General features: G+C 41.7%; 1 long non-coding RNA gene across 2 annotated transcripts; it reads left to right on the top strand.

Moving 5' to 3' along the window:
• Positions 1–3,485: 3,485 nt before the first annotated feature.
• Positions 3,486–12,809, top strand: LOC309380221. 2 transcript variants are annotated; one of them, XR_014172726.1, is made up of 6 exons: positions 3,486–3,663; positions 5,503–5,591; positions 6,634–6,751; positions 8,856–9,064; positions 11,215–11,369; positions 12,583–12,809. It is a non-coding gene; the product is annotated as an uncharacterized lncRNA (long non-coding RNA). The 2 variants fall into 2 exon arrangements; XR_014172727.1 differs by lacking the exon at positions 3,486–3,663 and having other exon boundaries at positions 5,452–5,591.
• The last annotated feature ends 1,679 nt before the right edge of the window (positions 12,810–14,488 follow it).

The following is a 14,488-nucleotide window of genomic DNA, read 5'->3' as shown; positions in this document are numbered from 1 at the left end:
GTGCATTGGTGACACTTTCAGCAGCAAACACTCTGACCATGATTGAGGATGTCAAAAAAGAAACTTGCTTGAAATTCAGTAATGGTCAGAGTGGCTATAAGCTGAAGTTAAGTTCAGTTCTTGATGTTCACCCATTTTTCTTTGATACTCATAAAACTAGTTACACAAATAAAGCAGAATGATGTGTCAATAGTTGCATTTTGCAGTAACCCCCCCCCCAAAATGAATGAGTTGCAACTGTTGCTATAATAATAGATTTGGAAGAACCCTAGGACTAGCATGTAGCATTTAGACAAATTGTATTTCTTCCGCTGTTGGTCACTCACCGCCCTACGTATGGGTCCCTGGAAAGTTTCTCAGTCCCTGCCATGGGAAAGCAGCCCTTTTCTCCAGAGATAATGTGATAACCAAGATTTATGGCTTGGCTATCATTAATCACCACATAATTATCTCTGCTGATGAGCTGTCAACAGGGAACTTCTAGCCTGTCATGATTCCTCCCCAGATGGCTGTTGGTATTTTTTGGCCCAAATCATTTCCCCACTTTAATTTATAGGGGAGCAGGTGCTGTTCAAGTGCCTTCAGAGAGCAGCACCAAACACTCCTACTCAACCACCTGGCCTTTCCTATAGTCTTTAAATGAAATCTAGACTTCTGCTTTGTTGCATGTAGACATGTCTAGGACATTTTTCTGAAAATATGCAGTTTACTTAGTATCTTGGGAAAACATTTTTACTATCCAAGGTTCTTATAGGAAACACTGCAAGCTAAGGTACAATTGCTCATTTTAAAAATACAGAAGCAAACAATTGAATTCCTTCTGTTTTTCCCTGCCCCCAAGGAAATACAGCTTGCTTTCCTGAATTGCAGCAAAGCATCCATACAATTAGCACAGTCAACACTGAAGTTTTCCTGAGCAAATCTCAGTGGAATGAACAAATGCGAACCTCATGTAAGATGCTTGTGCAAGCCTGTAAATTGCACAGCAACTTAATTCATATCCATTAGTCATTTTATGCACCCCAATACTATTGTGGGAGCCATTATGAAAGTTGTAAGAACTACCGTATTTTTCGCTCTATAAGACGCACCAAGACACACCTAGTTTTTGGAGGAGGAAAACAAGAAAAAAAATATTCTGAATCTCAGAAGCCAGAACAGCAAGAGGGATCGCTGCACAGTGAAAGCAGCAATTCCTCTTGCTGTTCTGGCTTCTGGGATAGCTGTGCAGCCTGCATTCGCTCCATAAGACGCACACACGTTTCCCCTTTTTAGGAGGGAAAAAGTGAGTCTTATAGAGCAAAAAATACGGTACATAAAATAGCCCTTCAGAACCTATTCAGAAGGTACTAAAATCAGAGAAAACCAACAAAGTAACCATAGGGGGCCGAGGTCCTTTCACCCCAGCTGAAATATGTGAGGGGGCCACCAGCCAAAAGTTGATCGGCATTGCCATTCAGATGGGGTTCGTGTGCCATGTCTTGTGCTTGATTATGTGGGGTGGGGCTCCCCTTCACAATATTTTATTCAAGTTGGCATCCCTGAATATAACTAAATTTCTCACACAACAATATATTTAAGTTCCTGGTTGAGCAGTGCCCTGTCTCTGAAAAGCATCTCTTTATAAAGAAATGAACTGCTTTCTGCTCTAAAAAAATGGGCAGATATGGCTCTTCACACTTCTTATTCCAGGCTGGTGCAAAAGACAACTATCTTTCCCCTCACAGTAAAAATACAATAATAACTAATAATTTGAGGTCCTTTCATGTGTCTTGTGGTTGCCTCGCTTGGCCTAATAGTAAGACTAGCCCTCGGGACTTTCACAAGAAGGACCTTCAGGACTGTTTTCACAAGAAGCAACATAGCAATTTTGTTATGGGTGAATTTCTCTTTCTGAAATAACATGCCAGCAAAAAGCTGTAAATAATGCCTCAGTCGCATCATTCACCTCTTTAGATGACGACAATTTATTAGGGGAAAAGTCTTCACAGCGTATTTAAAAATAAACATAATACAATAGAGGCACATTCACCAAAAACAAAACAAGGCTATGCAATTAATGTTTTTATAAACTCCCAAAACGGGAAGGCAGCGTCATTTATAAGTCCACCAAGAATTAATCGGCATGTCCTCTGTAGTTACAAGTTCAGTCTACGTGGCCTTCCACTCCATTTTGTCTGAGGTGATGGGCACAACTCTTACTTTATAACTAAAAATAATTCCACATCTATGCATGTGGTGGTGTTCCTCCCTCGCTCTCCTTTCTTTAAGTAGCTACACTTTTAGTCGCAATGCATTCTAGCCCATCTTTTCATCTTCCCGAAAAGAAGGACATTACAGGGTGGGGGTGGGGAGCAGAACCTCAGTTCATTGAGTACATTTTTAATGCTTTTTGATCATTTCAGCAGAGCTCCGCGTGGGTTAGAACTGGAAGTCTCCACAACTATTCTCCCAGTTTAGAGGCCTCTGAGGCCCGCCTAGAGGGAAAGAAGGAACATGGTGGGTGGAGAAGACATATAAAGCTCGGCCTCAGCCTCTGGCAGAGACCACGTGGCAGGCTGCTGTACTTGAGGAGGTAGGGGAGCCCCAGGAGCAGTGAGTGGACTGAGCCCCAAGGTTTCCCCTCTTCACACACTCCTTTCCCTGGCTCGACTGACCCTTCCCAGCCTTGCTTCTAGGCAGTTGTTGAAACCGAAAAGATGCTCCTCTCGCTTCCCTTTCTTCCTTTCCTGCATCTTTTATTGTGCAATGGCAGCTTCTTACTCAACTTACGCCATCAAGAGTCCTTTGGCTTCGAGCGCCACATTTGCTTTTTCATTCTCCCACTCCCCGTCATTGTACACTTCTTCCCACCCCCGCCTCCTGCACTTCCCCAGATTTATTTCTTTCTTTCTTTCTTTCTTTCTTTCTTTCTTTCTTTCTTTCTTTCTTTCTTTCTTTCTTTCTTTCTTTCTTTCTTTCTTTCTTTCTTTCTTTCTTTCGCTGTTTTCATAGTGCCCAAACTCAGCGGGTTTTTTTGTTTGCTTTGTGCTGTTGATATTAAGAGTTCCAGTGGAGGACTTGAAAGATCCATTGGGTAGAGAACATAGCTGTCAACTTTTCCTTTTTCTTGCGAGGAATCCTATTAAGGAAATTTCCCTTGAAAAAGGGGAAACGTTGACAGCTATGGTAGAGAAGACGCTTCAATTCCTTCTTCACAACTTCGGATTCCTGACCCCAGACCCTCAAAACAGGACATAAATGATCTTTTAAGAACTTTTGGACAGGTGTGGCTTTAAAGGGCTTTGGTCTGACCCATGTGCACATGTTTTTATCTTTCAATAACTCTCAACTTGATGAGCAATATCTTTAAAGTACATTTGAAGAACATACTTCCCACCTAAGAATTTTGGGCACTGAAGCTTATCCCAATTCCTGATAACCCTTAACAAAGTAAAGTTGCCTTGCGGGGTGTGTGTGTGTGTGTGTGTAGGCAGCCTGTTCCACACTGGAATTTGTCTTCTACCAGGAGTAGGCAGATAGTAGGTCAAGTTCTACTGGTAAGTCTGTCGAAGCTTTGCAGTAGGTGAAGTGTTCCTGACTCCTGATTTTTTAACAACAGCAACAAAAGGATGACTTTCACCACCTTGTGATGGTCATGAACAAAGCTTGGAGTAACCAAAAGTAAGCTTCATTCAGTTTTTAATCCTGGATTGGGAACTCTTTAATTCTAAGGGGTTGGGGTTTTTTGCATTAGATAGTATAAAAGAAAATAAAAATGTAAATCCCACAAGTTACAAGAAAGGAGATTCTGACAAAGGTTCAGGAAAACCTTTCTGACAGTAAGAGCTGTTCAACTTTGGAGCAGTCTCCCTCAGAAGGTTGTGGACTCTCCTTCCTTGCAGGTTCTTAAGCAGAGCTTGGATGGCCATTTTAGTGAGATTCCTGCATTGCAGGGAATTGGACTAGATGAACCTCGGGATCCCTTCCAACGCTACAATTCTATGATTCCATTATTCCTACAAATAATGAACATCATAGAATGGAAGCAATTGACTCATGAATTAACAGTGAGCTGAAAATATATATATTATTATTTATTGAATTTATATACCGCCCTATACTCGGAGGTAGCAACCTGATTTTTCCATTCCCCATAATGGATTTAACAAATCTGGAGTGGAGTCCTTAAGGATGGCATGCTGTATGCCTCCTCCTGGCACCTCCTGCATCCATGCTGGTGCCAAATGTAGGGCAGTGTTGGCAGAGGAGACTTTTTTCTTGCCCCATTGCTTCCCGAGGGAGCAAAAAGAAAGCTTATTTTAAACTGTAATGTTATGTTCAAACAGGAACTTTGTGGGAATCTTTTGCCCAACGTGGGGCTCAAACCCATGACCTGAGATTCAGAGTCTCAAGTTCTACCAACTGAGCAGGAGGGGCCAATGGGATGTGGCAGCTAAATAGCAACAGGAGAGGGGACAATCATTATAACCACTAAGATCCCAGGGACTATACTATACATACATGCATTACTGTTGAAAAACTGGCTAGGAGCACTGGGGTTGTGAGGAGTAGCAATAATGGTGGCAATACTGCTTTGTGGTTTGCAGGTTTTTTCTAAATCGTTTGACCCCAATAAATAGGAAGCCTGCTTCACAAGTTCTGTGTTACAGCAATAGGCCTCTAAAAAAAGAGAGAGAGAGAGCAAAAAAATTCAGCTCTGAAATCTATTTTCAGGAGTCAACTCTGAAATGTGTGAAGTAATAGTAGAATGATGGTTTCTGGTTCCTTTGGAAATGTAGCTGAGGGAAGATATGTCAAACAATTTTATTTTCATTATAAACTATACTGTTTGCTCACCAGCTAGAAATATGTACTATATCATACAGGAGCATTTCTGACCTTGTTGGAGAAGAAAAATCTTAATTTCACTACAGCGTATCCATGCATATCCTACCCACCACTTATGCAAGGGTTACATTCCGGGGCCCCACGTGCATAAGTGAAATCACATAAAGTGGGGGGCACTTTTTTAAAAAGTCCCTAAATGCCTATTTCCCCCTGTTCTCCAGGCTCTCTCCCCCACCCTCTCTCCAATCCAGACCAAAATATCTAGAGTCTCCGGCTGGAGGCTGCTGACTGCTAGCTGGTAGCCTAAACAAAGCCCTCAGTGCTCAAGGCTTCCTCCCGCCCATACTGGTGTTTCTTTGGGCTCTGGGGAGGGTCTTCTTGTAAACCACAAGGACTCTCCAGCTCTCTCCTGCCAGTTCCTGGTATGGATCTATCTATTCTTTCTTTCTTTCTTTCTTTCTTTCTTTCTTTCTTTCTTTCTTTCTTTCTTTCTTTCTTTCTTTCTTTCTTTCTTTCTTTCTTTCTTTCTTTCTTTCTTTCTTTCCACGGTGCAGACTCGTGGTCATGCGCGAGTGCAACATGTGTAAGTGGGTGGGGGGGATGATGCCTGTACTATATAATACAGGAGTGCTCCAGACCTGAACGGAGAAAACAATCTTAATTTTGTTACAGCGTTTTCTGCCCACACACAATGATTCTAAATAAAATATTCCAAGCCTCACTTTGGATCTTAATCATGCCTTGTGGATTCTGTTCCCTAGGTAAGTTGAACCTTTTCTGTACTTATCATTAGATTGCAATCCTAAACCTACAGACATTTTTTAAAATTGAAATCAGTAGTATCAACTTCCTCTTGCTGACTTGAATGAAGGCGGGCAATCTATATACACTATAAACAGTTTAAAGCATCTAATTTAACTGGACTAAATCCCAAATAAGAGAACTTCCTCCTAGGGCTAAAGAGGTGGTTTTGGCCAGCTGTTGATACCACAGCTGGGCGTGGAAAAGTTAAACCTGCGTTCCTTGTGTGCTACAGTTCAAAACCATATCTGCTTTTCGAAAAGCAAACACACACTGACTTGCTTAGTGCTGAGTCTAGTTTGGCCCTGAGTGGCACAAAGAAAGCTAGCAAATGTATGAAGTCTAAACTGGCTCCAAAGTTGTTGTATAATGGCAAAAAGTCCAAGATGCCATATTATGAAAAACTATGTGGGGAATTAAAACATGTTATCCAGTTGACGCTGACACAAAACCCCACACATACACTATAATAAAAGAATATAAATTTCGCAATCACCCCTCCCTCCCCACTTTGTCCCCGACCTTATACTGTACTCAACACTAATGTCTCATAACAAATGTAACTGATCTGTAGAAAAGATTTTACAACCTGAAAAAAGAGACAATGCACATACTTTTGTAAACCAAGAAAATCTTTAATAAAACTTACTTTTTAAAGAAAAAATGTGTATGTCAAGTCTGAGGGGTGGTAGACAACACATGAATCTGTTAAAGGGACGAGGTAGAACCCTTCTTTGTTCATTTTTTCATCACTACTGTGTTGTTTTGTGTTTTGCTGTTAGTATATCTGATCTAAATTATTTTTCTTTAAAAATAGATGAAGATGATACTTGAAATTTTTTGACAATATTTACGCAGAATGGGATCCTTGTGGGTGTAATATTTTAAAAGATATAAATTGTAAGATTTTACTGATGCCAAATAGTTTAAAGTCTTTTTACCAAACGAAACTGGTCATTCAAATGCCTGAGAAATCTGTTGTTTTTCCTTTCTTGCTCGCAGCTCCTCCACAGCCTCCTGAAATTATTGTCTGCTTATTTTATTACAAACGTGGCTCAACTCTTACTTGCGTCTGGACTTATGAAAGGGACCCTGAAACAGTCTATACTCTCACTAAACAGTAAGTGCTAAGAGTTTGGCTACTAATATTATATAAAGGGGTGTGGGTACCAGTCATGAAGTGGTTGCTGTGGGTATGCTGTGGCACAGTACAAAATGGCTTCCATGGGGTCTGTGGCAGAACACAAAATGCATTTTATCCAAAAATGAATTCCAGGGTTGTTAAATTTTCAGAAATACAGTGAGATTAAGAGGAATAAAGCCATACAACCTGCTAATAAATAACTCTACAACAGCTATCTATATATAGCTGGAAGTTTGGGTGGGGACTGCCCTAAACCCTATAAATGGTAGGATTTTGATTATTTGGGATATGAATGAAAATACAAGCTGCAGAACTGTGTCAGACAAAGAATTCCTATGCTGGTTTATGCAATCAGCCTGGCCAAGCTAGTGAAGAGCAAAACTGTTAACATGGCAAAGTGTTGACTGCCCATCTAAGAGGAATCCTTGGGCTGGGCAGAGAAAGGTTGCCAGCGTAACTGTGTGTGAGAGAGGTGACAGGAAAAGAGCAAGGTGTGCTGGGAAGAAGAATGGTGAGAAAAAAAGACTGAGATCCATCTTGGGCAGGTTGGCTGAAAGCAGGCTGGGAGAGATGCCTTGGGCTCAAGTGCTGCACTGCTGAGGGAAACAAACCCTTCTTGAGATGACCATGCTGTAAGATCTGGACTCCTTCCTTCCAAACTCTGGTGTTAATATGTGAATAAATCATATTGATTAAAGCTATGACAGTCTCTGCTACACATTCAATTCTCCAAAGGAGCACAGCCCATGGTGAGGACCAAGACCCTTGGAATCCCATGCACAAGCTTGGCAGGGCTTGGGGGTGGCCTGTACCATAAAGTTTTACTTTCTGCCCCTCTTTGCACTCATATGTGTCATATATCTATCCATTTATGTCTATTAATTTCAATGGGTCTGTAATTATAACAAAGGTTGGATATAGCCCACAAAAAGTCTTCACCCATGTGCATTCACTGTATTCTTTTCAATAACTATTCACTGCAATAACATTTTTTCAGAGTGGGAAAGAAATAATATTTGTTTCATATGTATCTCAAAGTCAGCTTTTGTTCTGAGTTTTGTTTGTTTTTAATAATGCTTCCAAAAACGGCCATATGTGCTTGACAAATGACAATGGTGGTACAGCCTTAACTAATATCTATAGGAAAAGGAATTGTGCTTCTCTCTTTGCCACCTGTACTGCTTATAAAAAACCCTTCACTATATCCAGCCTAGAACTTTATTACTATCCATAGTGTTTCCACACTGACAATGCAAATAATAATTTTTGTTTTTAATTGGGGATATGTGGTCAGGAAGATGCAGTAAGAGGCAATACTCAGCTCCAGCTGCTAAGCACAAGGTACCTCCATGTCCTTAGCAGGGTAAGTGGTAGGGACGTTGGGTTTTCTGGCTGGTATACAGCTGAGCACTTTTATGGTGGTGACCCAGGCCTAACAATACTTCAGACGATACATGGGACATCTGTGATGTAGATCTCCCATAGGGTTGTTTTCTTTTTCTTTTTTAGCATGCCTTCTCTCAGGTTAGCAGCCTTAGATGGAGAGCAAGTTTATCATTTTCTCCTTTGCCCTTTCTTTGATCTAAATTAACTCCCACCCATGTCTGATTTTTCACCTGTAGAACTAATAGTTCTGTGGGAGAGGGGTAAGAGAGGAAAAAGTTTAACTTACTGTCCCAGAACACTTTTTTAAATCTTCAAAGTAGCTGTGTGTGGTTACCAATGCATACAAAGATATTTTTAAAAATAAAATAAAATAAATATGCATGTAAGATCTTAATCAAGAATCTCGTACTGCATCTTGGTTGGCTGCAGGATATTTTCATCCTATTAATTTCTATGGGAGGGAAAGCCCATGCTTTAAATTTCTTCTGTTGAAATCTGTGGCACTTGAATGTTCTCAACTTTTGGTTGTCAATATTAAAAGCATAATTCACCTTTTACTGTTCTTTTCTAAATTGTGCTCAACATATTTCAGTCCTGGATTTGATTCTAAATGTGAGCTTCTTAACCACTTCTTCCCCCAAAAATATTTACTAATTTTCTTCTTCTCCCCACCGTCTGCATTTTTCACAAACAGGATGTTAGCACCGAATGAGGAAGAAAACTGCTCAGCGAAAGGGGCTTCGACATTAGGCGATGAGATACAAAGCTGCTCAACCAAAAGTGCTTCATGTACATTATTCAATCAACCAATTTCTGCTCGGGAATATCGTGTCCGGGTGACAGCAAGAAATAGCTTCGGGAAAGCAACCTCAGAGCCTGTTTGCATAATTTCTGTAACAATTTGTAAGTTCAGAAGCAATTTAAAATATGAGAAACATAGACTGTGTTTGAGTAAGCGGCTCTTATGCAATACATCTTTTGCTACTGCAGAGATAAAAGAATTCCAGTGGCATGCAGTGAATATTTTCGTAGGATAACATTTAGCGCCAAAGGTGCCAGCTTCCAAGTGTGATTGAGACAGGACAACGCCATGCGCATAAACATTGTGCCTCCGTCCATGAGCTGGGAAGAAGCTTCCCAGGCTTTGGGAAGGAGTTGCCAGGCCTCTGACAGGATACTGGAGCCCTGCTGCCTCCTTACCAAAGCCGAGTGGGCTTAGGGAAGATGGTAGAAGGGCTCTTGGACCCCCTTGAAGCATTGCACCTCCCTCCATAAGCAGAGCAGAAGCTTCCTAGGCTTTGAGAAGGAGGCAGCAGGCATTAATACTTTAATACTCTTAATTTACCAGGAACATTTAGGGTACCAGCCCAGTCTCTCTGGTACACTGACAGCACCCTGCTGAAGAATTCTATTTTGCATAAATCTACATTCCTATGCGGATTTTGAAAAGCTTCACCTCTTGGAAACCTTTCCATGCTTTCATTTATACGCATTACCACTTTGGACAAATTCAGCTTTTTGTTTCTAAGTAGTCCCTAGTTTCCTGCAATATGGCTCATAAGCAGTGCCATAATATAATGCATAGCTACATTTTCACATTATCTCACTTCTTCCCTTAGCAGTACAAATCAGTTGCCTTTTGAAGGAGACAAGCCTACTTGTCACTTTCATGTCTACTTGGCATGGTTATTTTTTTCCTGAATTAAACAACTGTTTTGTAGTCCAGCTCTGATGTATGCACAAGGCCTTTCAAACAGCTCTTAAAACTGCTAGAGGGTAGGATACAAGGAGGGAGGCTGAAGGTAGAAGGGCACAGAAAACTAATGAGGTTTTCCACTACGCAATCAAGGTGTCAAGCCAATTCCAACCCCCCAACTTGAATGAGTGGGAAATTCCAACATTCATAGAATCTTAGAGTTGGAACGGACCCAAGGGTCATCTAGTCCAACCTCCTGCAATGCAGGAATCTCAGCTAAAGCATCCATGACAGATGGCTGAGATCTCTGTGATTGGACAGCCTCAGAACTCATGGTGACTGCAATACCTGTATGGCTGTTAGGATTAGGGGTTCAATATGTACTCTGGCTTTGGTTAGTGACGTTTTGTGATGGCACATCTTACACTAGAGTATCAGCTTGTTGAAGGTCAAATGGTTTTGTCTTGGAAAGTCATTAGATTGGCGACAGAGTACATATTTGGTATGCAGGTCCCAGGCTTGATCCTTCAGATCTCCTGTAGAAGGATCAGGTAGCAAATGATGTAGAAGACCTTTGCCTCAGACCCTAGAGAGGCAATATTTGTATTAGATGTACAAGCAACACCCCATTTGTGTGTGATCTATCTTTGTGTGACCTCACACATATACGGTGCCAGAAACCCAGAAGTGGGGAGCACTCTGGAGAGTCCTCCTGGCTCGCAAGTAGACCCTCCCCAGAACCAGAAGAGAGTCTCCTTGCAAGCCACTAGGACTCTCCATTTATGTGCATTCTGCTGACGGATGCAGAGGCCCAGAACATAAACCCCACATAAATGAGGTGTTGCCTATATTGGCCACAGTTCAGTGCTTACAACTTTTAAAACAGCTTAAAACCTCAACAAATAGAGAACACCGTAATCTTAATAGCAAAGGTAAAAACACTTCCAATCCCCCTGCTTCATTTTATTCATTTAAATATATTACAGCTAATCGGCTACAAGACTGCCTGTTGAACGTCTCCGCAAGCAATATGCATAAAAACATTCAATGAAAACACTAGTGTTGCACAACAACAATAATCTGCCTCTACCTCTAACCCAGCTGGGTTTAATTCCAAGTGTGGCAGTGGTGTTGCATCACATTGATCTGGTTCATCAGTCCCCCTCCAGCGAACAGAAGTAATTTAATTATCTTTTTATAGCTGTGTTTAGAAATGAAATACAAATTCTGCAATGGGGTTCAAGTGTGCAGCCTACCCCACTCTCCATTCCAGCAGACTCTCTCTTGCTGCTGCCGGTAGGATTGGTTGTAAAATCATTAGCATTGAAAGCATGAGAGCTTTCTTTCTCAATTCCAGTGAAGTCTGATCCTCCTCAGATAACTAAAATAGAAACAGTTCCAGGGATGCCGCCAAAGCTAAGAGTTCATTGGAAAAAATCTCGAATGCCTCGAAGTGCCGAGAACAATACGAGGTGCCAAATTCGTTATAAATCCATAAAGGAAAATGGCATGGTAAGTTGAATTGTAAGTGAGTAGCAATTTTTCCAGCTCATATGACTACAGGCAGTGGGCAAAACCTCTAATGAATCTTTTTATGTATTCTATCATAAAATTGTTTGCCTCATTCTGCACACACAGTTAGAACACTTCCCACACTCATCTCAAAAACAGCATGGAAGGCCACCACACAGGGGTTATTGTTGTTGTCCATGTTGGCCTCATCTTCTCAGTCTGATCCTCTTAGTATCAGCTAGTAGTTTACCGAGGTAGTGGAATGTAGATGCTCATCCTTATCTGGGTGACATTCTGACTGTATTCTTAACCTGTCAATTGTGCCCCTATTTTGTCTGGTGTCTCGCAGCTTCAAAGTCAGTCAAGGGCATGGCTGCCACATCCCCAGGTCCTTTGTGACATTTTGTTATTCTGATTCATGGTGAATAAGTGCTTCTTGCAGTTCGAGGTGAAAGGCAGATAAGTCAGTTTTTGTGAGAAGAGTAAGAATAGCTAAGAACATGAGAGGGGCTCTGCTGGATGAGGCCAAAGGGGCCCATCCAGTCCAGTATCCTCCTTCTCAGAATAGTCCGTCAACCAGAAGCCTATGGGAAGTCCCAAAACAGAACTTGAATGCCTCCCTACTTGTGAATCACAGCAACAGATATTCTGAGACATACTGCCTGTAGCAGCGAGTTCCATAGTTCCTTCCCTTCCCTTCCCTTCCCTTCCCTCCCCTCTCCCTCTCCCTCTCCCTCTCCCTTTCCCTTTCTCTGTCTTGAATCTTCCAACTTTTGGCTGGAACATTCACTTTCATCACATCTCTTCTTACTTGCCTTTTCTCTAAACTATAAATTGCCAAATGCTTTAACTTTTCCTCAAAGGAGAGTTTCTCCATCCACTTAATAAATTGGGTTGCTCTTTTCTGAACCTTTTCCATTTCCACATTCTCCATTCTCCATGTACTTGCCATAAGTGTGTGTGTGTGTGTGTGTGTGTGTGCGCGTACGCGCACTGTCTTTTGGTAAGCAGTTATTTTATTGAAGGAGCCAAGAATGCATGCCAATTTTGGGCAAGCAGAATTTACCATCTGAGCCACACTTGGGGTGGGGGGTGAGGAATGTAAGAATATGGATGCAAATGATAGCAAGAGAGACCACGGTATTTATAGTTTGCCACCTATGATTTTTGCTGTGTTCTTTGAAGGAAAACTGTTATTCTGTCCAATTTCCAGAAAGATTACTTCATGGAAGAAGACAGCGCAACAATTGAACTCACTAATCTGTGGGATTGTACAACCTATACTGTTGACGTTCGGTGCGCTCATAATGACTCAAAGTTTTGGAGTGAGTGGAGTACCAAAAAAATGGGAACAACGAAAGAACAAGGCGAGCAAAAATGCTGATACAGTTTGATGCTTCTGTTTTAAATTGGCAGATCTAAAAAAACAACAAAAAACAATTCATGTTAATAGTTTGTTTTTCTAAATTATATAACCAAGACTCATTCCTTCTCTAGGGGATCCACAATGAATGCTAACAGTGTGTATGTCTTACATTTCACAATCCAGTGCCTACCCTATTTAAGTGTGATGAGTGAAAACCATATTCATTTAGGATGAATGGAAGACCTAGGTGGCAGTTCTGGAGAAGTGACCCAACTTTTTATCTTCTATGAAACTTCCTACAGGGAGGTTGTGGCATTCTCTTCTATGAGGTTGGGCAGACATCATCTAGTAATATCTTGTGCATAACTATTAGTCCTTCAACCAAGGTCCAGCTGAACTGAGTGGAATTACTAAATAATAACTGGGATTTGGGAATGGCACATCTCATGTGGTACTATTTCTCAGGAGAGGCTATCTCACACTGCTATACATTTATCTACTAGCTATATCATTCAGCATTGCAATATGAACCACAGGCCCAAATGAGGGTTCGTGGGAAGTGGTTTTGTATAGGGATACCAAAGAAGGATGTCAAAAACATTGGAATGATCAGTTCTAATGCTTTATTAAAGAAAAGTGTAGACTTACAGTAAAGCAGCCTGGCAGGTTTCCTAGCCTTTGCGTATGTGGGATGAACACCGTACCAAAGAGATGGCTTTTTTACAAACAAGCGTCTTTATACACAAAGCAGCATATGTCACTTTGTCTAGGACAATTACAGTGGTACCTTAGGTTAAGTACTTAATTCGTTCCAGAGGTCCGTACTTAACCTGAAACTGTTCTTAACCTGAAGCACCACTTTAGCTAATGGGGCCTCCCGCTGCTACCGCAGCGCCGGAGCCCGATTTCTGTTTTCATCCTGAAGCAAAGTTCTTAACCTGAAGCACTATTTCTGGGTTAGCGGAGTCTGTAACCTGAAGCGTATGTAACCTGAGGTACCACTGTACCCAGGTCTTACAGATAGTTGGATGGATATAGTCAGTAAAGGAAGCATAGGACCATGATAACTGCGACTGCCACAATCCTCTCGGGTGGCAGCCTATTAGTCAGCAAACTGATATCAGTTAGGCACAATTCTGGGCACATCTTCGCTTTGCACCAACATTGTACTAGTAGCTGTCTCAGCCGGGCTCAGCACTTCAGCTGCCTGCAGTTAGCTAGAGGGCTCCTGTCACCAAACAGAAGCTCCTTTTGAGCCCAAACCCTTTGTTTTTCCATAGGGTTAGGGTCTCTCTGTTCAACTGACACTGTAGGCAGCTTTCTCCAGCTGAACCAACCTTTCCCCTGCTTGGTAGGGTAATTCCCACAGGGCCTGAAGGATCATTTTTACTTCTCCTTGGTAGTTGGAGTCTATCACAACCCTGAGTACTTGCAACTCGTTCCAGGGTCCATCCAGATCTTGGGGCTATTTATCCATAAGTGTCAGTAGGAGTAGGAGCTGTGCCTATCACTCCTTCACTCAAGGCACATCAATCCATCCCTATAGAACCTTTTGAGGCTTGTGTAGGCAACCATGCAGCAGGGTGCACTTTTCACACTCAAAGAACTGGAGAAGCACCCATTATCCCGCCTTTTGCTCTCCCACAGGGAATCCCTTTCCAGTCTGCCTGTTGTTTGGCAACTGGAATGCATCTTCCATCAGAGGAGTCCTGTGGGATTTGGGTGACTCACAATTTGGATTTACTATTCCAGT

Source organism: Podarcis melisellensis (genome assembly GCF_964234715.1).
Source record: "Podarcis melisellensis genome assembly, chromosome: 11".
NCBI lineage: Eukaryota > Metazoa > Chordata > Lepidosauria > Squamata > Lacertidae > Podarcis > Podarcis melisellensis.
This window is presented reverse-complemented; position numbering and strand designations above follow the sequence as displayed.